General features: G+C 45.7%; 1 protein-coding gene across 1 annotated transcript in view; it reads right to left on the bottom strand.

The window, feature by feature from the left end:
• Tab2 (TAK1-associated binding protein 2) overlaps window positions 1-21,886 on the bottom strand; it is a 136,375-nt gene extending 114,489 nt beyond the window's left edge. Inside the window, exon 1 of the mRNA XM_067771806.1 lies at window positions 21,589-21,886. The gene's annotated coding sequence lies outside the window, so the exon portion shown is untranslated. The remainder of the gene's footprint in view (window positions 1-21,588) is intronic.
• Window positions 21,887-21,922: the final 36 nt, after the last annotated feature.

The raw sequence follows: 21,922 nt of genomic DNA on the forward strand, positions 1-21,922 counted from the left end.
AATTTATGTGTTTTGCGAATTGTGAATAGGCAATAAATTAAGTTTACTTTTATTTATTTATTTTGTAAACCTTCGCCTAATAATTATAAAAATTTTTTTCGAGCTCTAGGCCATGTATATGTAAATTAAAACACCAAAAGTGCTTGTTTTACATATAAATTTTATATTTGTCAAATTTATTTTTATGAATTTATTTTAATCGATATTTCGATTTCAAACTGAAATCATCTTCAGGACTGAAAGGCATGTAAAAACAAAAACATATTAACACATAGATCATAACAACATTCCATAATTTCTAAATTACACTCTTGAGTGCACCTGATCGACTAATTTAACAAATCTTACAATAAATAAGTACAAGGGAAAACGATAAACAAAAAAGTAAACATCTAAAGAACCGTAATAATAAACAAATTTTTACATAAACAACAATACGTTAAATAATAAGCAGTAAGTGGCGCTCAGCACATTAGCGTTGGGACAGTATATTTGGAACGACACTCTTCTCACGAGGAATTGTAGTTGTTGTAATCAACCGACGATAGGCTGCCGCGCAGCCTTCTACATCTGCCTTAAAATTTATTCTTTGTTCTCTTGGTGTATTGATAATATGAAGCATTTCTAATGTGTATCTTTTGTTGTAATGCCTCTCTTGTTGAATTACTGCTACGTTGTTTAAATCAGGAGAGTGCCCGGTTACTCTGCAATGTTGTGTCAAAGCTGTTTTATTATCATTAGCGTGGTCCCGATTTTTGATATTAGATTTATGCGCGGAAATCCCTGTCTTTAATTTTGATTTTGTAGTCCCGACATATACTTTATTGCATACGTGGGACCCGTGCCGTTACATGAAATTTGGTATATTACGTCAGATTTCTCGTATTTTTCGATTTTGTCCTTTGTGTTGCTAAAAATTTGTTGTACGGTATTGTTGTAAGTGAAGGCCATTTGGAATTTTTCGTGGTCATACATATTGGAATATTTTAGTCTGTTGGACAGTCCAGGGACATATACGGACGTTTTATATATTTTATTTTTATTATTATTTATTCGATTGGTACTTGATTTTTCAAAATAATCGCGGATATAACCTTTTATAAAATATATCGGAAAGTCGTTGTTTTTAAGCATTTTTACAATAATCTCTATATTTTTATTATGGTATATTTCATCACTGATGGTCAGCACTCTTCGAATAAAATTTTTTGCTGTATTTACTATAGTTGGTTTGCTGTGTTTCGAGTGGAAATTAATCAATCTGCCTGACGATGTAGGCTTTTTATACCAGTCAAAGTATAGTTTCTTGTATTTTCTTATCACCATAGTGTTTAAAAATGGTAACTGGCCATCCTTTTCAATTTCAGGGGTAAACTTTATTGATTTATTATAACTGTTTAAGTTCGTCAGCATATCCTCTACAGCATCAATTTTTACGATGGCGAATAGATCGTCGACGTATTTAGATAAAAAGCGGGGTTTATTAGGAGAGTCTTCCTCGAATTTACTCAGCAATTCTTCCATTACTAAGTCTGCAATGACAGGTGATGCTGGTGACCCCATTGGCATTCCCGACCGCTGTTCATATATTTTATTATTTGATTTGAAATATCGGTTTTCTTTAATGCAAAATCTCACAATTTCCAAAAACAATTCTTTACTAATACTGGTATGGGCTTTTAATTGGTTCCATTTAGATGCTATAATATCCAAAGCATGGTCGACTGGAATGCTGGGAAACAAGGAAACCACATCGAACGAAATCAGACATTCATCGTCTTCTATATAAGTATCTTTTACCTTGTTTTTGAATTCTACCGAATCTCTGACATTGTACTTCGAAATTTTGGTTAGATTTTTGAGGACATTAACAACATATTGGCATAATTTATAAGACGGGGAGTTAACAGACGAACATATAGGACGTAGGGGTATGCCTTCCTTAGGAATCTTGGGAAGACCAAAATTTACAAAATAAAGGCAGAAATAGAATAAAAGTAATTCGCCTAATAATTTAAAATTAGTATAGACTAGATAGGAGCTATGGCTGCCAGAGCCTTAATTTCGAAGCTTTTTTGACAAAAAAATGACAACCTTTTTAACCGGTCTCCTGGGATACGACTTTATTGAAGACTTCGCTTAGTAACAGAATGCCTGAGATACGTCCTACTTAACAAAAATTTTAAGTTACTACCTGTTATGTATGAAACGAGATGGCAGCGCCACGACAATAAATTATTTATATATACATCTGGCAACTGTGTTGCCAGAACATTCTTTATCTTCTTCTTTATTACTTTTTTATCTTTCAATTGATATACTTTTACGCATTAACTTTAAAATGTAACAATTAACTTATTTCATTAATTAAATAAACACTCATATATAAAAGTGGTGTCAGAAATGTATTTAAAAATGAGCCTTACACCGGAGGATTTAAAAACAGTGTTGGATGCGCTAGCAGGAGCAATCCGAGGAGCTGTGGAGGAGGCTGCACACAATGCTGCGGCAAATACAAAGGTAAATCGTTCGTTGTCACCCAAACCGCCACCGTTTAATATTACGGAATACAAATTGGAAGATAAATCCTCAGTACAGGATTATTTCACACGTGTAGATGGGCCATTACAGTTGAGCAAGGTTCCAGAAGCGGAACAGCAGAAGTTCGTACGTGTACACATGGGGACAGAGCTTAATACAGCGCTAAAAATTCTTGTTAGCCCAAAAACACCAGACTCGCTCAACTACAGCGAAATAAAAAATATCTTGATTCGCCATTTTGATGGCTGTAGGAATAAGTATGCAGAAAGTATCAAGTTCCGGTAAAACAAACAAGAAAAGGGAGAGCCGATTTGCAAGTTCGCACTTCGGTTAAGAGAAGCTGCTGTACACTGTGAGTATGGAGAATTCTTAGATAGAATGCTACTAGAGCAATTGTTGTATGGCGACGAATCACGAGTTATTTGTAATGAAGTTATTGCAAAGGAGCCAAAAAATTTTGCTGAAGCATACGAAATTGCCCATACAATCGAATTAACACAAAACGCCACAACAGACCTAAAGTGCACAGAAGTGATACAAACAAGCGAGCCAACGTATAAACTGGGATACGCCCCATTAAAACAAAAAGAAATACAAATTCAAAAAACCCGAGTGGCGAAGAACCGATGCAGAGGGCAAAAGAGAAAGGGTCCAATTGTTACGGATATGGGGGGCAGCACCTTAGAAAAGACTGCAAATTTAACAATTCCAAATGCTTTGCATGTGGAAGAGTGGGCACATCGCCAAAGTGTGTAAGACCAAATTAGATCAGATTTCAGAGGATGAATGTGAATCAGTTCAAAAACTAAACAGTGTTAATGCATGCAATGCAGTAGATAGAAAAATGGTTCCTATATATATAGATGGGAAAAAAATTTTGATGGAATTAAATACGGGTGCACCATGTGCAGTAATGAATTGGAAAACGTTGCGTTCGATTAAACCAAATTTTAGGTTGTTAAAGACAGATCGACGATTTACAAGCTATACGGGCCACAAGATGAACTGCATTGGACGGGTCGTAGTAACTGCGACAATGGGAAAAACTTCAAGACGACTTAATTTGTATGTCGTTCAAAGAGATTGTGATACACTTTGCGGCCGAGAATGGATATCGCAATTCGCACGAGAAATAAACTTCACTGAACTGTTTTCATCGTCTAACCGAATCAATACTATAAATTCAACAGCACCAAAACTATCAATAAACCAACAAACGCGACTGCAACATCTCATTACACGTTTTGAGGACATCTTCAGTACGACAGCTGGGAAGTTGAGTGGGCCACCTGCAAAAGTAAAGCTCAAAGCTGGAGCAACACCAGCTTTCGCGCGATGTACCGATGGCGCTGAGAGAGGAGTATGCCCAGGAAATAGATCGTAAAATTCAGTCAGGTTTTTGCAAGAGAGTGGAGCATTCAGAATGGGCCTCAACAACACACGTAGTAGCAAAAAAGAATGGGGGTATTCGCATTACCGGTAATTATAAGCCCACTGTCAATCCAAAAATGATCATCGACGAACACCCGATTCCAAAAGCAAAAGATTTGTTTAATAAAATGAAAAACGCTACAATATTTTGTCACTTCGATATAACAGATGCATATACGCATTTAACAATTGACGATGAGTTTGCGCATGTATTGACATTAAATACAGTGACGCATGGGTTAATACAAACTACTCGGGCGGTATATGGAGCAGCAAATATTCCAGCTATCTGGCAAAGAAAAATGGAGACTGTGTTACAAGGAGTCCCAAATGTTTTAAATTTTTTTGATGATATCTAGGTGTTTGCTGAAAACTTCGAGCAGCTACTGAAAGTTTTGGAAACGACACTAAATCGCATTAAATCACATGGTTTGCATTTGAACAAGTCAAAGTGTGTCTTTGCGACACCATCGGTGGAGTTCCTTGGCCACCGCATCGACGAACAGGGCATACATAAATCCGAAAAACACATTGAAGCGGTACTAAACGCTTCCAAGCCAACGACTTTCGAAGAGATAAAGCTGTTTTTAGGAAAAAGCACGTATTATAGCGCATTTATTCCAGATTTGGCCACAAGTGCACGGCCATTGCGGGATATGCTGAAAAGAGAGAAATTTCACTGGACTAAGGAGGCAAACGCAGCGTTTGCCCTATTGAAAGAGACGTTGGTTTCACCTCAAGTGTTGATGCCATACGACCCAACACTACCTGTACTACTGGCAACAGACGCGAGTCCAACAGGACTAGGAGCCGTGCTTTCACACCGTTTAGAGAACGGGACCGAACGACCAATTGCATACGCAAGTCGAGCATTGAATGCTACAGAACAACGCTATCCACAGATTGACAAAGAGGCATTGGCAATTGTGTGGGCGGTTCAGAAATTTTTTTAAATATTTATACCCGCTTCATTGGACACTACTCACCGATCATAAGCCATTGTCACAAATATTACAACCTGACAAATCGCTTCCAGTATTATGCATAAGGAGAATGGCGAACTACGCAGACTTTTTAAGCAGATATGATTTGGAGGTAGTGTACAAGAGCTCAAAGGCGAACGCGAATGCCGACTATCTTTCACGCGCCCGCTTTCAGCCACCGAAATCATTACAAATTAAGCAGTTGCAACAGACAGCCATGACGAATCTAGACGAATATGATGAGTTCGACCACTTCATGATTCGCCAAATCAACCAATTAGCACTAAGTTCACAACACATAGCAAGAGAGTCCAGAAAAGATGGACGAATGGGTAAAATAATAAAACTACTGGAAAGTGGCCAGTGCTTGAAAAGGGCAGGGTACAAATCCCCAGAAGTCAATTATAAGTTGTCCTCCGGATGTTTGACGTTCGAACATCGTGTTGTTATTCCACCAAAATATCGAAACAAACTGCTTGACAATTTACACACGGGGCATTTAGGAATTGTTAAGATGAAAGGGATTGCTCGCTCATTCATATACTGGCCTGGCATAGACAATGATATAGAGAATATTGCGAACCAATGTGATGCATGTGCAAGACAAGCAAACAAACCGGCAAAAAGTGAGGATCATCATTGGGAATACCCCAAGGGACCATGGGAACGTATTCATATCGACTATGCGGGACCTTTCGAGGGAGCGATGTTGCTGGTAATCTCGGACGCATACAGTAAGTGGTTAGAAGTGAGAGTTACTAAATCTGTAACAGCAACGGCGACAATTGCGTTGTTGGACGAAGTATTTGCGGCTTACGGCGTGCCGCTAACTGTCGTTTCTGATAATGGAACAAATTTCACTTCTGCAGAATTTAACAACTTTCTCACAGCAGTTGGTGTTAAATATCACAAATATTTAGCGCCGTATCACCCAGCAACTAACGGACAAGTAGAGCGTAGCGTACAAACAGTCAAGAAAGCATTGAAAGCGATGGGTACTACGAGTAGTTCATTAAAGACAAATTCATTTTTGAGGCAATACAAAAACGCACCGCATGCAACCACAGGGTCATCACCAGCACTACTATTTATGGGGCGACAGTTGCGCACAAGGTTGAATCTGATTCGACCAGAGGAAATTTCAAAGAAGGTAGAAGAGAAGCAATACGTAAAGTCTAAGAAAACTATTAGAGAGTTTGAACCAAATCAAAATGTTTACTTTTTGTCTGGAAATCCACGAATTTGTAAGTGGCTCAGGGGAACCATAAACGCACGTCTAGGTGATCTGCACTATGAAATACTCTTAAATGGGAAAAGTGCATGTGGACCAAATACGCAAAGCCCCGGTTGGACCTGATAAAACAGCTCGGGAAGTTGATTATTACAAGGCGAGGCTGTCAACCGAAGACAACACTAATGAAACCGAGGCATCAGCTGAAGTAGATAGCACTGAAGCAATAACGCAACCGGTGGTTACTGAAACGGCGCAAAACGAATCGTGGGGATCGGAAGATTTTGAAGGCTTTGCTTCGGCCAATAGTACAATAGCGCAAAATCCTACATCGACACCCCATACAACACCCGAAACAAGTAGGATACCTCAAATTCCACGGAGATCAACCAGACAGAGAAGGGCCCCTGTCGGATACTCACCTCAGCCCTTGCAGAGGAGGGAAAAATGTTATGTATGAAACGAGATTGCAGCGCCACGACAATAAATTATTTATATATACATCTGGCAACTGTGTTGCCAGAACATTCTTTATCTTCTTCTTTATTACTTTTTTATCTTTCAATTGATATACTTTTACGCATTAACTTTAAAATGTAACAATTAACTTATTTCATTAAATGAATAAACACTCATATATAAAACTACCTTTCTGTTGCGATGATTCTGGATAGGTAAGAGTTTAACCTGTTACAGTATCCAGATCGAAGTTGAGCTAGAGTGAACGCGTTTCCCTGGGGAGTGTGAGTTCCTCTTCCGCAAGTTTTGGGTACTGTTCTTTGAGTACTGGATTCACCGGGCAATTCCTGGCATAAAGGTCCGACGCCTTTTTGTGGAGTTCACTGAGGACCTGTTTGTTTTTTTGCTTCATACGGTTGAGTTCTCAGGTGCCGTATTTCCTCATAATGCTTACGGAGATGACTCCTTAAGCCCCTGCGCGGTGTTGGCTCATCAATCAGATGTCTGTTGGCATGCCCAGGTTTCTGGGTATTCAACAGGAACTGTTTGGTTAGCGTCTCATTTCTCTCCCTAATGGGGAGCATTCTCGCCTCATTATGTAGATGGTGTTCTGGGGACATAAGAAGACAACCCGTGGCGGTTCTGAGAGCAGTATTTTGGCAGGCCTGTAGTTTCTCCCAGTGTGTAGGGTAATTAGCGTTTCTTTGCTTTTTCCTCAAGTACTGCCAGCTAGAGATTTGAGGATTTTGTTGTGGCTCTGGATTTTCGGTACAATTGCGGCTGCATGCTCACCAAAATGTAGATCCTGATCTAACGTCACACCCAAGATTTTGGGGTGTGGGACAGTCGGCAGCGTAGTACCATCGACGTGGATGTTCAAAATGGTCGACATTTGGGACGTCCAAGTTGTAAATAAGGTCGCGGAGGATTTAGTTGCTGATAATGCCAGGTTTCGCGAGGCGACCCCATTTAATTTGTTGCGTCCCTCCCACCTACCCGTGGTGAATCCTGTTTTTTTAACAACGGTGGCTCTGGCGGCCCCAAGCTCCTCATGGATCTAGGGGTGGTTCATGTAGTCATACCAAATCCTTCCGGAGATGGTTGCGCTAGTACCTTAATGGTGATTGTTACCGGAGCCAAGGACTTCGGGGAGTGTCCTTATCGTCACGTCCAAGGGTGTCCCGTCTACGCCTTAGCGCCCCCCCCCCCCCCCACTACCTTCCAGCAGCCCAGCTGCCCAGCAAGCCACAACTAGTACCCGCTGCTGCTCGCGCCCCGCGGCGCCAACAACTCAAACAGCTGCTACCACTCATAACTACTATCTTCGTAGCAGAGTCGGTAGCAATGCTGAGCATCAGCCCCTACCCCCGTCTTCTTCCCGCCCCCCTCTTTTCCGGCAGCAATCGTGTAGGTCAGGGAAACAGACTCTTAGTCTCTAGTCCGTTTGCACCGTTTGTCAGCACAGAATATACATGTTTGCGGCATCCGCCCAATGCAGCTCCTGCCTTGGGCGGTGCCACTTTCCTAGATGTTCTGGTCTCCGCGACGGCAACCCCCCGACGGGTTTCATTGCGCCATGTTGCCAGGTCGCAAACCCCAATCTACCGGGTACCCCAATGCTTGCCCAAGGACGCCCAGTCTTAGGGCCACAACAGCAGTTGCGTTCTGGCCTTCCTCAACCCAGGCGTAGTCACCCGTCACTAACTCCCAGAGTGGCGACGTCTCCCCCTATTCACTTCAGAATTCTGCAGTTAAACTGTAATGGACTAACTGGGAAGATCACGGAGATATTCGATTTCATGAAGCGGCACAACATCCGCATTGCTGCGATTCATGAGACTAAACTCACAGCAAGATCTGCACTGCAAACCTGTTCTGGGTATAATGTCCACAGAAAAGATCGCATGAGCGGAAATGGAGGCGACCTCGCGTTTATCATACACCACTCTGTGCAATATCATATATTTGATCCTGGCATCGACCGAAGAGACAATGTCTTAGAACGTCAAGGCCTATCTGTCCGGTCAGGCGATGCAAACCTAGAAATCATCAACACCTACATCCCTCCTGCCACCTGTTGCCCCAGTGGATACCACCATAATATTAGCGCCTTACTCACTGGCAACAATCGCATTATCTTAGGCGACCCATCGCGATCTATGGCATTCAAACTTGCGGGCTGACAGTAGGGGTGAGATGTTGGCGGATCAAATAGAAGAAACGACGTTCTGCACAATAAACGGAGACGCCCCACACGTATGGTAGGAAGCTGTCACAGTTCGCCGGATATCTCAATCGTGAGCGCAGAACTCGTAAACTGCGTCAACTAGCAGCCGATGGTAACATTGGCATCCGACCACCTGCCTATACTTATTTCTTTCGAGCGTACCGCCGACTTAATCGTTACAGAAAAACGCACTTTCATAAACTTTAAAAAAAGATAGTGGGACGAATACAAATATTTTACAGACAACCTCTTTGCTGCCCTCCCTATCCCGACTGATGCCCGCCAAGGGGAGCGTGCTTTCCGCAGGGCCATTGAATCCGCCTCGGCACGTTTCATTCCCGCCGGAAGAATTCCCGAAATTCGGCCCCACTTCCCGGCGGAGGCCGCAAATTTAGCGAGAGAACGTGACCTTATAAGACAGCTCGACCCAGGTGATATAAGGGATATAAACCAACGCATCAGATAGCTTGTGGATGAACACAAGCTGGCGAAATGGGAGGAGCACCTAAGAGGTTGTAACCTCTCTGCCGGTGTGGGTAAACTTTGGTCCACCGTAAAGTCCCTATCGAATCCGTCTAAGCACAATGACAAAGTTTCCATCGCCTTTGGCGATAAAGTGCTGTGGGATTCGAAAAAAGGCGCGAGCGCTTTCTGCCGTCAATATGTAATGCATTCTAGGGTCGACAAAGATAGACGGAGGGCCAACAGACACGCACATAAACATAAATTCAGCGCGTCACCAATTACCATCACCGCCAGAGAGGTTGAAGATGCCATTGATCACGCTAAACCATCCACAGCAGTGGGCCCAGACGGCATAGCCATGCCGATGCTTAAAAGCCTAGGGAAAGAGGGTTTCATATACTTAGCACATGTCTTCAACCTGTCTCTTTCCACCTTTGTCATACCCGAAAAATGGAAAATGGCCAAGGTGGTCCCGCTACTAAAGCCTGGGAAACCAGCTAACATAGGAGAGTCGTATCGTCCGATATCTCTCCTATCGCCAGTAGCAAAGACGCTTGAAGCCATTTGGTCCCCTACTTCCAAGCAAATTTGCAGCTAGCCTGTCATTAGCATGGGTTCAGAAAACTCCATAGCACCACCACCGCGCTAAATGCCATAAGCACCCAGATAAATTGCGGTTTAAATCAAAACCCCCATCATAGAACAGTACTCGTAGCGCTAGACCTATCAAAAGCTTTTGATACGGTCAACCATGGCACGTTACTACAAGACCTCGCTTCCCAAGGCAGTCGGTTCTATGTACCGAAGCGACTCGGGGTTTTTCCCGACCAAGGACTGTCATTTCAGTGTGACCCCTTTTAATTTGTTTCGTCCCTCCCACAAATTGTCATCCTCCCAGCAGCTCCTTGCAGCAGGACTGCTCCATACTCTCTTACTCCGGGAAGGCATCGAATTCAATCCGGGTCCGTCTCCTGACCCCGGTCCTGAGAAATGGTTTTGCTGCATCTGCCGGAAAAGAATCTTTTTTGGACGGTCATACTCTGTTCAGTGTGTCTCGTGCAAGGGATGGTTGCATCGGACAGGTTGTTCTGGGCTTGATCCCAAAACCCGACGTCCACGTAACTTTTATAAATCTTTTGTGGCTCCTTGCTGTTCACGCCCAAGGGCGTCCCGTAGTCTACGCCTAAGCGCCCCCACTACCTTCCAGCAGCCCTGCTGTTGCTCGCGCCTCACGGCGCCAACAACTCAAACAGCTGATACCACTCATAACTACTACCTTCGTAGTAGAGTTGGTAGCAATGCTGAGCTTCAGCCCCTGCCCCCGTCTTCTCCCCCCCCCCCCCCCCCTCTTTTCCGGCAGCAATCGTACAGGTCAGGGAAACAGACTCTTAGTCCCTACCTCCGTTTGCACCGTCTGCCAGCACAGAATATATAGGTTTGCGACATCCGCCCAATGCAGCTCCTGCCTTGGGTGGTGCCACTTTCCTAGATGTTCTGGTCTCCGCGACGGCAACCCCCCGACGGGTTTCATCGCGCCATGTTGCCAGGTCGCAAACCCAAATCCTCCGGGTACCCCAATGCTTGCCCAAGGACGCCCAGTCCCAGGGCCACAACAGCAATTGCGTCCTGGCCTTCCACAACCCAGGCGTAGTCACCCGTCACCAATAATGGCCACAGGCCCAGGCCCACAGATCGATGAGCTCTGCAACAGAATAAACGGCTACATCCCTGATCTCTCCAGTTTTTCGCCTCGCGAAACCTGGCATTATCACCGACTAAATCTTCCGCGACCTTATTTACAACATGGACGTCCCAAATGTCGACCATTTTGAACATCCACGTCGATGGCACTACGCTACCGACTGTCCTACACCCCAAAATCTTGGGTGTGACGTTTGATCAGGATCTACATTTTGGTGAGCACGCAGCCGCAATTGTTCCGAAAATCAAGAGCCGTAATAAAATCCTCAAATCCCTTGCTGGCAGTACCTAGGGAGAAGATAAAGAAACGCTCATTACTACATACAAAGCAATTGGCCAGCAGTTTACGTGCTACGCGTCACCCATATGGTCGCCAAGCCTAAAAATTACCCACTGGAAGAAGCTACAGGCCTGCCAAAATACTGCTCTCAGAATCGCCACGGGCTGTATTCTTATGTCCCCAGAACACCATCTACATAATGAGGCGAGAATACTCCCCATCAGGGAGAGAAATGAGATGCTAACCAAACAGTTCCTGGCGAATACCCAGAAACCTGGGCATCCAAACAGATATCTGATTGATGAGCCAACGCCGCCTAGGGGCTTAAGGAGTCATCTCCGTAAGCATTTTGAGGAAATACGGCACCTGAGAACCCAACCGTATGAAGCAAAAAAACACAAGCAGGTCCTTGGTGAACTCCACAAAAAGGCGTCGGACCTTTATGTCAGGAATTGCCCGGTGAATCCAGTACTCAAAGAAAAGTACCCAAAACTTGTGGAAGAGGAACGCATACTCCCCAGGGAAACGCGTGTCACTCTTGCTCAACTTCGTTCTGGATACTGTAACAGGTTAAGCTCTTACCTATCCACAATCAACCCCGACATACAAAATGTATTCCCCGCTTGCAATGTGTCCCCACATGACACCAACCATCTCTTTAATTGTAATGTGGAACCAACGCCTCTAACACCCCTTTCATTATGGTCCTCCCCCTGTCGAAACAGCACGTTTCCTTGGACTCCCGTTAGTGGATATTGATGACAATTTGTGATCGGTCGCGGCTGTTAGGTGGGGCGAATCACTGCTACAACAACAACAACAACAACAGTGTCCTTATCGCTACAACAACAACATGAGGAACTTGGGGACGCCAAAGCCTTGGCTGCTAAAGCAACACGATTCGCCAAGGGAAGTTGAGGTTGACAACTGAGTTGGGGAAGCTATGAATTGCGCTGGCAATTGGGTATTTTAGTCACTTTCAATCAAAGTTACAAATATTAGCAGCACTAAGAGGTGCTGCCATCTCTAAGCCGATGCTAAACAGTGACTTGCATGCACATCCATAAGTCAATCATTATGTATCTACACAAACAAATCAATAAATTATGTCTACACATATGTACGTACACGCAAGGAGAAACAGTGCACCAACACATGCACATATCTTATCTAAGATGCTCCCAAAAGTATGCAATTGTAATTGTGGAAGTGTCGCTCACAAATACATGCATATGAGAAGCTATATACGTGCATCTGTAGTTATAATTATATGGCGGTAACTAAGTAAATTCTGGAAGCGCCTACAAGATGCCACGAGGAAATTACAGAGTATAAAAGCAGCAGCGGTAGAGGCGCTACAAACACTTTTGATTAAGACGCTATCTGGCGAGCAACAGCAGTATTATTTATTGTGAAGTACTTTAATAAAGGCCATTTTTCCATTATTTAATATTGGAGTTATTTATTCAACAGTTTAGTGATTCGAACTTTAGTAGAAGATTTGAAATAAGCGGAATTGAAAGTAAATTCGTTACAATACATATCTAGTACATTTTTGTTCCCCTTTACCAATATATCGTGGGATGACAGGTAAAACTCAATAAGTACAGTCTTTGGAAAAGCCATAGTCTTTCCATAGGAAGTAATTGTTTTAAAGCGGCCTCTCCATAAAACAAGACAATTTGAGAGTGAATGATTGTGTTTCCCAGCGGGTTAGGGGGTCAGAATATACCCGCGGTAGGTATGCCTGTCGTAAGAGGCGACTAAAATACCGGATTCAAGGGGCTGTGTAGCGCAACCCTTCAGGTTGCCAGCGCAATATATAGCTTCTCCAAACCCAATTGTCAACCTCACCTATCCGCGGCGAATCCTGTTTCACTAACAGACGAGGCTGTGGCGACCCCAAGCTCCTCATGGAACTTGGGGGTGGGGAGGGAGGGGATGGCCTGAAGGTTTAATGTGGCCACATAAATCGTTCCCGAGATGGTCGGGCTAGCACCTTAATGGTGCTGTGGTACCGGAGCGTACCGGATCTGTATCCGTCAAAGGACCATCACATCGATAACACTCCCCAAAGCCTTCGGGGAGCAACCTTATCGCTACAACAACAACAACAGTGAATGATTGTATGCAGCTCGCTTCCCAAGGCAGTCGGTTCTATGTACCGGAGCGACTCGGGATTTTTCCCGACCAAGGACTGTCATTTCAGTGTGACCCCATCTAATTTGTTTCATCCCTCCCACAAATTGTCATCCTCCCAGCAGCTCCTTGCAGCAGGACTGCTCCATATTCTCTTACTCCGGGAAGGCGTCGAATCCAATCCGGGTCCGTCTCCTGACCCCGGTCCTGAGAAATGGTTTTGCTGCATCTGCCGGAAAAGAATATTTTTAGGACGGTCATACTCTGTTCAGTGTGTCTCGTGCAAGGGATGGTTGCATCGGACAGGTTGTTCTGGGCTTGATCCCAAAACCCGACGTCCACGTAACTTTTATAAATCTTTTGTGGCTCCTTGCTGTTCACGCCCAAGGGCGTCCCGTAGTCTACGTCTAAGCGCCCCCCCCCCCCACTACCTTCCAGCAGCCCCGCTGCTCAGCAAGCCACAACAAGTACCCGCTGCTGCTCCCGCCCCACGGCGCCAACAACTCAAACAGCTGCTACCACTCATAACTACAATCTTTGTAGTAGAGTCGGAAGCAATGCTGAGCAACAGCCCCTTCCTCCTTCTCCATCTTCTCCCCCCCCCCCCCCCCCCTCTTTTCCGGCAGCAATCGTGTAGGTCATGGAAACAGACTCTTAGTCCCCTACCTCCGTTTGCACCGTTTGCCAGCACAGAATATATATGCTTGCGACATCCGCCCAATGCAGCTCCTGCCTTGGGTGGTGCCACTTTCCCAGATGTTCTGGTCTCCGCGACGGCAACCCCCCGACGGGTTTCATCGCGCCATGTTGCCAGGTCGCAAACCCAAATTATCCGGGTACCCCCATGCTTGCCCAAGGACGCCCAGCCCTAGGGCCACAACAGCAATTGCATCCTAGCCTTCCCCAACCCAGGCGTAGTCACCCGTCAATTACCCCCAGAGTGGCGACGTCTCCCCTTATGCACTTCAGAATTCTGCAGTTAAACTGTAATGGACTAACTGGGAAGATTACGGAGATAGTCAATTTCATGAAGCGGCACAACATCCGCATTGCTGCGATTCAAGAGACTAAACTCACAGCAAGATCTGCATTGCAGACCTGCTCTGGGTATAACGTCCACAGGAAAGACCGCGAGAGCGGAAATGGAGGCGGTCTCGCGTTTATCATACACCACTCTGTGCAATGTTATATATTTGATCCTGGCATCGACCGCAGGGACAATGTCTTAGAAAGACAGGGCCTATCTGTCCGGTCAGGCGATGCAAACCTAGAAATCATCAACATCTACATCCCTCCTGCCACCTGTTGCCCCAGTGGATACCACCCTAATATCAGGGCCTTACTCACTGGCAACAATCGCATTATCTTAGGCGATTTCAATGCCCATCATGATCTATGGCATTCAAACTTGCGGGCGGACAGTAGGGGTGAGATGTTGGCGAATCAAATAGAAGAAACGACGTTCTGAACAATAAACGGAGACGCCCCCACGTATGGTAGGAAGCTGTCACAGCTCGTCAGATATCTCAATCGTGAGCGCAGAACTCGTAAACTGCGTCAACTGGCAGACGATGGTAACATTGGCATCCGACCACCTGCCCATACCCTGCGGAGGCCGCAAACTTAGCGAGAGAACGTGACCTTATAAGACAGCTTGATCCAGGCGACCGCCAATAAGGGATATAAACCAACGCATTAGATTGCTTGTGGATGAACACAAGCGGGCGAAATGGGAGGAGCACCTAAGAGGTTGTAACCTCTCTACCGGTGTGGGTAAACTTTGGTCCACCGTAAAGTCCCTATCGAATCAGACTAAGCACAAAGACAAAGTTTCCATTGCCTTTGGCGACAAAGTGCTGTCGGACGTGAAAAAATGCGCGAGCGCTTTCTGCCGACAATATATAATGCATCCTACGGTCGACAAAGATAGACGATTACGTGCTACGCTTCACCCATATGGTCGCCAAGCCTAAAAACCACCCACTGGAAGAAACTACAGGCCTGCCAAAATACTGCTCTCAGAATCGCCACGGGCTGTCTTCTTATGTCCCCAGAACACCATCTGCATAATGAGGCGAGAATGCTCCCAATAAGAGAGAGAAATGAGATGCTGACCAAACAGTTCCTGTTGAATACTCAGAAACCTGGGCATCCCAACAGACATCTGATTGATGAACCAGCACACGCCTAGGGGCTTAAGGAGTCATCTCGGTAGGCATTTTGAGGAAATACGGCACCTGAGAACCCAGCCGTATGAAGTGAAAAAAACACAAGCAGGTCCTTGGTGAACTCCATAAACAGCCGTCGGACCTTTATGCCGGGAATTGCCCGGTGAATCCAGTACTTAACGAAAATTATCCAAAACTTGCGGAAGAGGAACGCATACTCCCCAGGGAAACGCGTGTCACTCTTGCTCAACTTCGTTCTGGATACTGTAACAGGTTAAACTCTTACCTATCCAGAATCAACCCCGACATACAAAATGTATGCCCCGCTTGCAATGTGTCCCCACATGACACCAACCATCTCTTCAATTGTAATGTGGAACCAACGCCTCTAACACCCCTTTCCTTATGGTCCACCCCTGTTGAAACGGCTAGTTTCTTTGGACTCCCGTTAGAGGTTATTGATGACAAATTGTTGTTGTTGTTGTTGTTGTTGTTGTTGTAGCTATAAGGTTGCTCCCCGAAGGCTTTGGGGAGTGTTATCGATGTGATGGTCCTTTGCCGGATACAGATCCGGTACGCTCCGGTACCACAGGACCATTAAGGTGCTGGCCCGACCATCTCGGGAACGATTTATGTGGCCACATTAAACCTTCAGGCCATCCCCTCCCTCCCCAACCCCAAGTTCCATAAGGAGCTTAGGGTCGCCAGAGCCTCGTCTGTTAGTGAAACAGGATTCGCCGCGGATAGGTGAGGTTGACAATTGGGTTTGGAGAAGCTATATGTTGCGCTGGCAACCTGCAGGGTTGCGCTACACAGCCCCTTGAATCTGGTATTTTAGTCGCCTCTTACGACAGGCATACCTACCGCGGGTATATTCTGACCCCCCTAACCCGCTGGGGGACAATTTGTGATCGGTCGCGGCTATTAGGTGGGGCGAGCATTGCTACAACAACAACATTGTATGCAGCTCAAAATATCATTACCTACAAATTTTATCATTATCTACAAACGAAAGCAAGTGTTGAAACTTCAATTTCTGAAATTCATTTTAAGTGTACTTAATGAGGGCTAGTACCTTAATGGTGCTTGTGACCGGAGCGTACCGGATTAGCATCGGGCAACGGACCATCAACATCGATAACACTCCCCAAAACCTTCAAATCGTTTCCCAGAGAGCCCGGCAATCGGCCATAAACATCGACAGAACTACAAAACGCCCTAGGAGTGTCTTGTTCCAGCTACAAAAAAAGAAGACTTTGCCTTGGAGAAATTTGGCACCTGTAATACACCTCTGAGCGTTTTTCTCCAGCATCAAACACCAACATTCGCCTAGCCGAGTTATACTCATTAATATGGTATGCAGATGCTAATGGTGCAAGATATACACAATGTTGTTGTTGTTGTAGCAATGCTCGCCCCACCTAATAGCCGCGACCGATCACAAATTGTCATCAATATCCTCTAACGGGAGTCCAAGGAAACTTGCCGTTTCAACAGGGGTGGACCATAAGGAAAGGGGTGTTAGAGGCGTTGGTTCCACATTACAATTAAAGAGATGGTTGGTGTCATGTGGGGACACATTGCAAGCAGGGCATACATTTTGTATGTCGGGGTTGATTCTGGATAGGTAAGAGTTTAACCTGTTACAGTATCCAGAACGAAGTTGAGCAAGAGTGACACGCGTTTCCCTGGGGAGTATGCGTTCCTCTTCTGCGAGTTCTGGATATTTTTCTTCAAGTACTGGATTCACCGGGCAATTCCCGACATAAAGGTCCGACGCCTGTCTATGGAGTTCACCAAGGACCTGCTTGTGTTTTTCCGCTTCATACGGCTGGGTTCTCAGGTGCCGTATTTCCTCAAAATGCTTACGGAGATGACTCCTTAGGCCCCTAGGCGGTGCTGGTTCGTCAATCAGATGTCTGTTGGGATGCCCAGGTTTCTGGGTATTCAACAGAAACTGTTTGGTCAGCATCTCATTTCTCTCCCTGATGGGGAGTATTCTCGCCTCATTATGCAGATGGTGTTCTGGGGACATAAGAAGACAGCCCGTGGCGATTCTGAGAGCAGTATTTTGGCAGGCCTGTAGTTTCTTCCAGTGGGTGGTTTTTAGGCTTGGCGACCATATGGGTGACGCGTAGCACGTAATCGGCTGGCTAATTGCTTTGTATGTGGTCAAGAGCGTTTCTTTATCTTTTCCCCAGGTACTGCCAGCAAGGGATTTGAGGATTTTATTACGGCTCTGAATTCTTGGAACAATTGCGGTTGCGTGCGCACCAAAATGTAGATCCTGATCAAACGTCACACCCAAGATTTTGGGGTGTAGGACAGTCGGTAGCGTAGTGCCATCGACGTGGATGTTCAATATGGTCGACATTTGGGGCGTCCATGTTGTAAATAAGGTCGCGGAAGATTTAGTCGGTGACAATGCCAGGTTTCGCGAGGCGAAAAAACTGGAGAGATCAGGGAGATAGCCGTTTATTTTATTGCATAGCTCATCGATCTTTGGGCCTGGGCCTGTGGCCATTATTGTGCAGTCATCGGCGTAGGAAACGATTGTGACTCCTTCCGGTGGTGAAGGTAGCTTAGATATGTAGAAATTAAACAAAAGCGGGGATAGGACACCACCCTGTGGCACCCCTTGTTTAATTCTCCTTTGTTTTGATGTTTCGTTTCTGAATTGCACCGATGCCTGCCGACCACCCAGATAATTTGCGGTCCACCTTTTAAGACATGGGGGAAGGGTGGACCCTTCCAGGTCTTGCAGTAACGAGCCATGGTTGACCGTATCAAAAGCTTTTGATAGGTCTAACGCTACGAGTACTGTTCTATGGTGGGGATATTGATTCAAACCGCAATTTATCTGGGTGCTAATGACATTTAGCGCGGAGGTAGTGCTATGGAGTTTTCTGAAGCCATGCTGATGAGGGGCTAGCTGCAAATGTGCTTGGAAATAAAGGAGCAAAATGGCTTCAAGCGTCTTTGCCACTGGCGATAGGAGAGATATCGGACGATATGACTCACCTACGTTAGCTGGTTTCCCAGGCTTTAGTAGCGGGACCACCTTGGCCATTTTCCATTTCTCGGGTATGACAAAGGTGGAAAGAGACAGGTTGAAGACATGCGCTAAATATTTGAAACCCTCTTTCCCTAGGTTTTTAAGCATCGGCATGGCTATGCCGTCTGGGCCCACTGCTTTGGATGGTTTAGCGCGACCAATGGCGTCCTCAACCTCTCTAGCGGTGATGGTAATTGGTGACGCGCTGAGTTTGTGTTTATGTGCGTGTCTATTGGCTCTCCGTCTATCTTTGTCGACCGTAGGATGCATTATATATTGTCGGCAGAAAGCGCTCGCGCATTTTTTCGCATCCGACAGCACCTTATCGCCAAAGGCGATGGAAACTTTGTCTTTGTGCTTAGTCGGATTCGATAGGGACTTTACGGTGGACCAAAGTTTACCTACACCGGTAGAGAGGTTACAACCTCTTAGGTGCTCTTCCCATTTCGCCCGCTTGTGTTCGTCCACAAGCAATCTGATGCGTTGGTTTATATCCCTTATTTGGGGGTCGCCTGGATCAAGCTGTCTTATAAGGTCGCGTTCCCTCGCAAAGCTCGCGGCCTCCGCCGGGAAGTGGGGCCGGATTTCGGGAATTCTCCCGGCGGGAATGAAATGTGCCGAGGCGGATTCAATGACCTTACGGAAGGCACGCTCCCCTTGGCGGGCATCAGTCGGGATAGGGAGGGCAGCAAAGCTGCTGTCTGTTGCAGATTTATATTCTTCCCACTTTCCTTTTTTGAAGTTTATGAAAGTGCGTTTTTCGGTGACGATGAAGTCGGCGGTACGCTCGAACGAAATAAGTATGGGCAGGTGGTCGGATGCCAATGTTACCATCGGCTGCCAGTTGACGCAGTTTACGAGTTCTGCGCTCACGATTGAGATATCTGGCGAGCTATGACAGCTTCCTACCATACGTGTGGGGGCGTCTCCGTTTATTGTGCAGAACGTCGTTTCGTCTATTTGATCCGCCAACATCTCACCCCTACTGTCCGCCCGAAAGTTTGAATGCCATAGGTCGTGATGGGCATTAAAATCGCCTAAGATAATGCGATTGTTGCCAGTGAGTAAGGCCTCGATATTAGGGCGGTATCCACTGGGGCAACAGGTGACAGGAGGGATGTAGATGTTGATGATTTCTAGATTTGCATCGCCTGACCGGACAGATAGGCCTTGACGTTCTAAGACATTGTCACTGCGGTCGATGCCAGGATCAAATATATGATATTGCACAGAGTGGTGTATAATAAACGCGAGGCCGCCTCCATTTCCGCTCTCGCGGTCTTTCCTGTGGACATTATAACCAGAGCAGGTCTGCAATGCAGATCTTGCTGTGAGTTTAGTCTCTTGAATCGCAGCAATGCGGATGTTGTGCCGCTTCATGAAATCGACTATCTCCGTAATCTTCCCAGTTAGTCCATTACAGTTGAACTGCAGAATTCTGAAGTGCATGAGGGGTGACGCCGCCACTCTAGGGGTAAGTGAGGGGTGACTACGCCTAGGTTGTGGAAGGCCAGGACACAATTGCTGTTGTGGCCTTGGGACTGGGCGCCCTTGGGCAAGCATTGGGGTACCCGGATGATTTGGGTTTGCGACCTGGCAACATGGCGCGATGAAACCCGTCGGGGGGTTGCCGTCGCGGAGACCAGAACATCTAGGAAAGTGGCACCACCCAAGGCAGGAGCTGCATTGAGCGGATGTCGCAAACCTATATATTCTGTGCTGGCAGACGGTGCAAACGGAGGCAGGGGCTAAGAGTCTGTTTCCCTGACCTGCACGATTGCTGCCAGAAAAGAGGGGGGGAGAAGAAGACGGGGGCAGGGGCTGATGCTCAGCATTGCAACCAGCTCTACTACGAAGGTAGTAGTTATGAGTGGTATCAGCTGTTTGAGTTGTTGGCGCCGTGGGGCGCGAGCAGCAGCGGGTACTTGTTGTGGCTTGCTGAGCAGCGAAGCTGCTGGAAGGTAGTGGGGATACGCTTAGGCGTAGACTACGGGACCCCCCTTGGGCGTGAGCAGCAAGGAGCCACAAAAGATTTATAAAAGTTGCGTGGACGTCGGGTTTTGGGATCAAGCCCAGAACAACCTGTCCGATGCAACCATCCCTTGCACGAGACACACTGAACAGAGTATGACCGTCCTAAAAACATTCTTTTCTGGCAAATGCAGCAAAACCATTTCTCATGACCGGGGTCAGGAGACGGACCCGGATTGGGTTCGATACCTTCCCGGAGTAAGAGAATATGTAGCAGTCCTGCTGCAAGGAGCTGCTGGGAGGATGACAATTTGTGGGAGGGACGAAACAAATTAAATGGGGTCACACTGAAATGACAGTCCTTGGTCGGGAAAAATCCCAAGTCGCTCCGGTACATAGAACCGACTGCCTTGGGAAGCGTATACACAATCTCTCCAGTCCGTTGCTGTTGCACTTGTACCATTAAGGTACAAGCCATTCCGGCTCACCCCTTTGTTCCAGGAGTCGCTTGGGGTCGCCAGGGCAAAAGAAACAGGATACGCCACAGGCATGTGAGGTTGAAAACTGAGTTGGAGAAGCTATAAATTGTGCTGGCAACCCCTCGAAAGGGTTGCGCTACACAGGCCCTTGAATCATGTTAGTATTTTATTGGCATCTTACGACATGCATACCTACTGCGGGTGTATTCTAACCCCTCTAGCCCGCTAGGGTTGAAGTTGTTGTTGTAGTGATAAGGACACTCCCCGAAGGCATACTTGCCGCGGGTATATTCTAAGCCCCCTCTTCCGCCGGGGGTCTAAGGTTGAAGTTACCTGTTGTGAGTGCCGATGGAAAAGGTGGGGCAATGTGAGAATTATATAGCAAAGAATACAGTCAAAGTTATAATAAACGCAAGATCCTTTGTTTAGACATAAAGAGATGAAATATTAAACTTTACCGTAATAAATTTGTATTGTCGACAACAACCTAATAAAAGGTTCAAAGCCTTGAGTTTCAATTTCCAAATACTGGTGTGGTTCTTTCCTTTCTCTCTTGTTGCTGAATTTGCTTTGATGCGTACTAAAACTATTTCTTTTTTCACTTTATGCTTGCATTTTCATATTTATAATTATTTTTCAATGGTTTTTACACACGCAAAACTTTTAACTTATATTTTTATAAAATTAAATAAGTTTGATTTTCATTCCGAAAGAAAAATACGACCGACAAAAGTGGAAAAAATTTTTTTTGAAATATGCTTCATATGACGTTTTAAGAAATTTTGACATTCG

This window comes from Eurosta solidaginis, chromosome 3 (genome assembly GCF_040869045.1).
Source record: "Eurosta solidaginis isolate ZX-2024a chromosome 3, ASM4086904v1, whole genome shotgun sequence".
In the NCBI taxonomy this organism is placed as follows: Eukaryota; Metazoa; Arthropoda; class Insecta; order Diptera; family Tephritidae; genus Eurosta; species Eurosta solidaginis.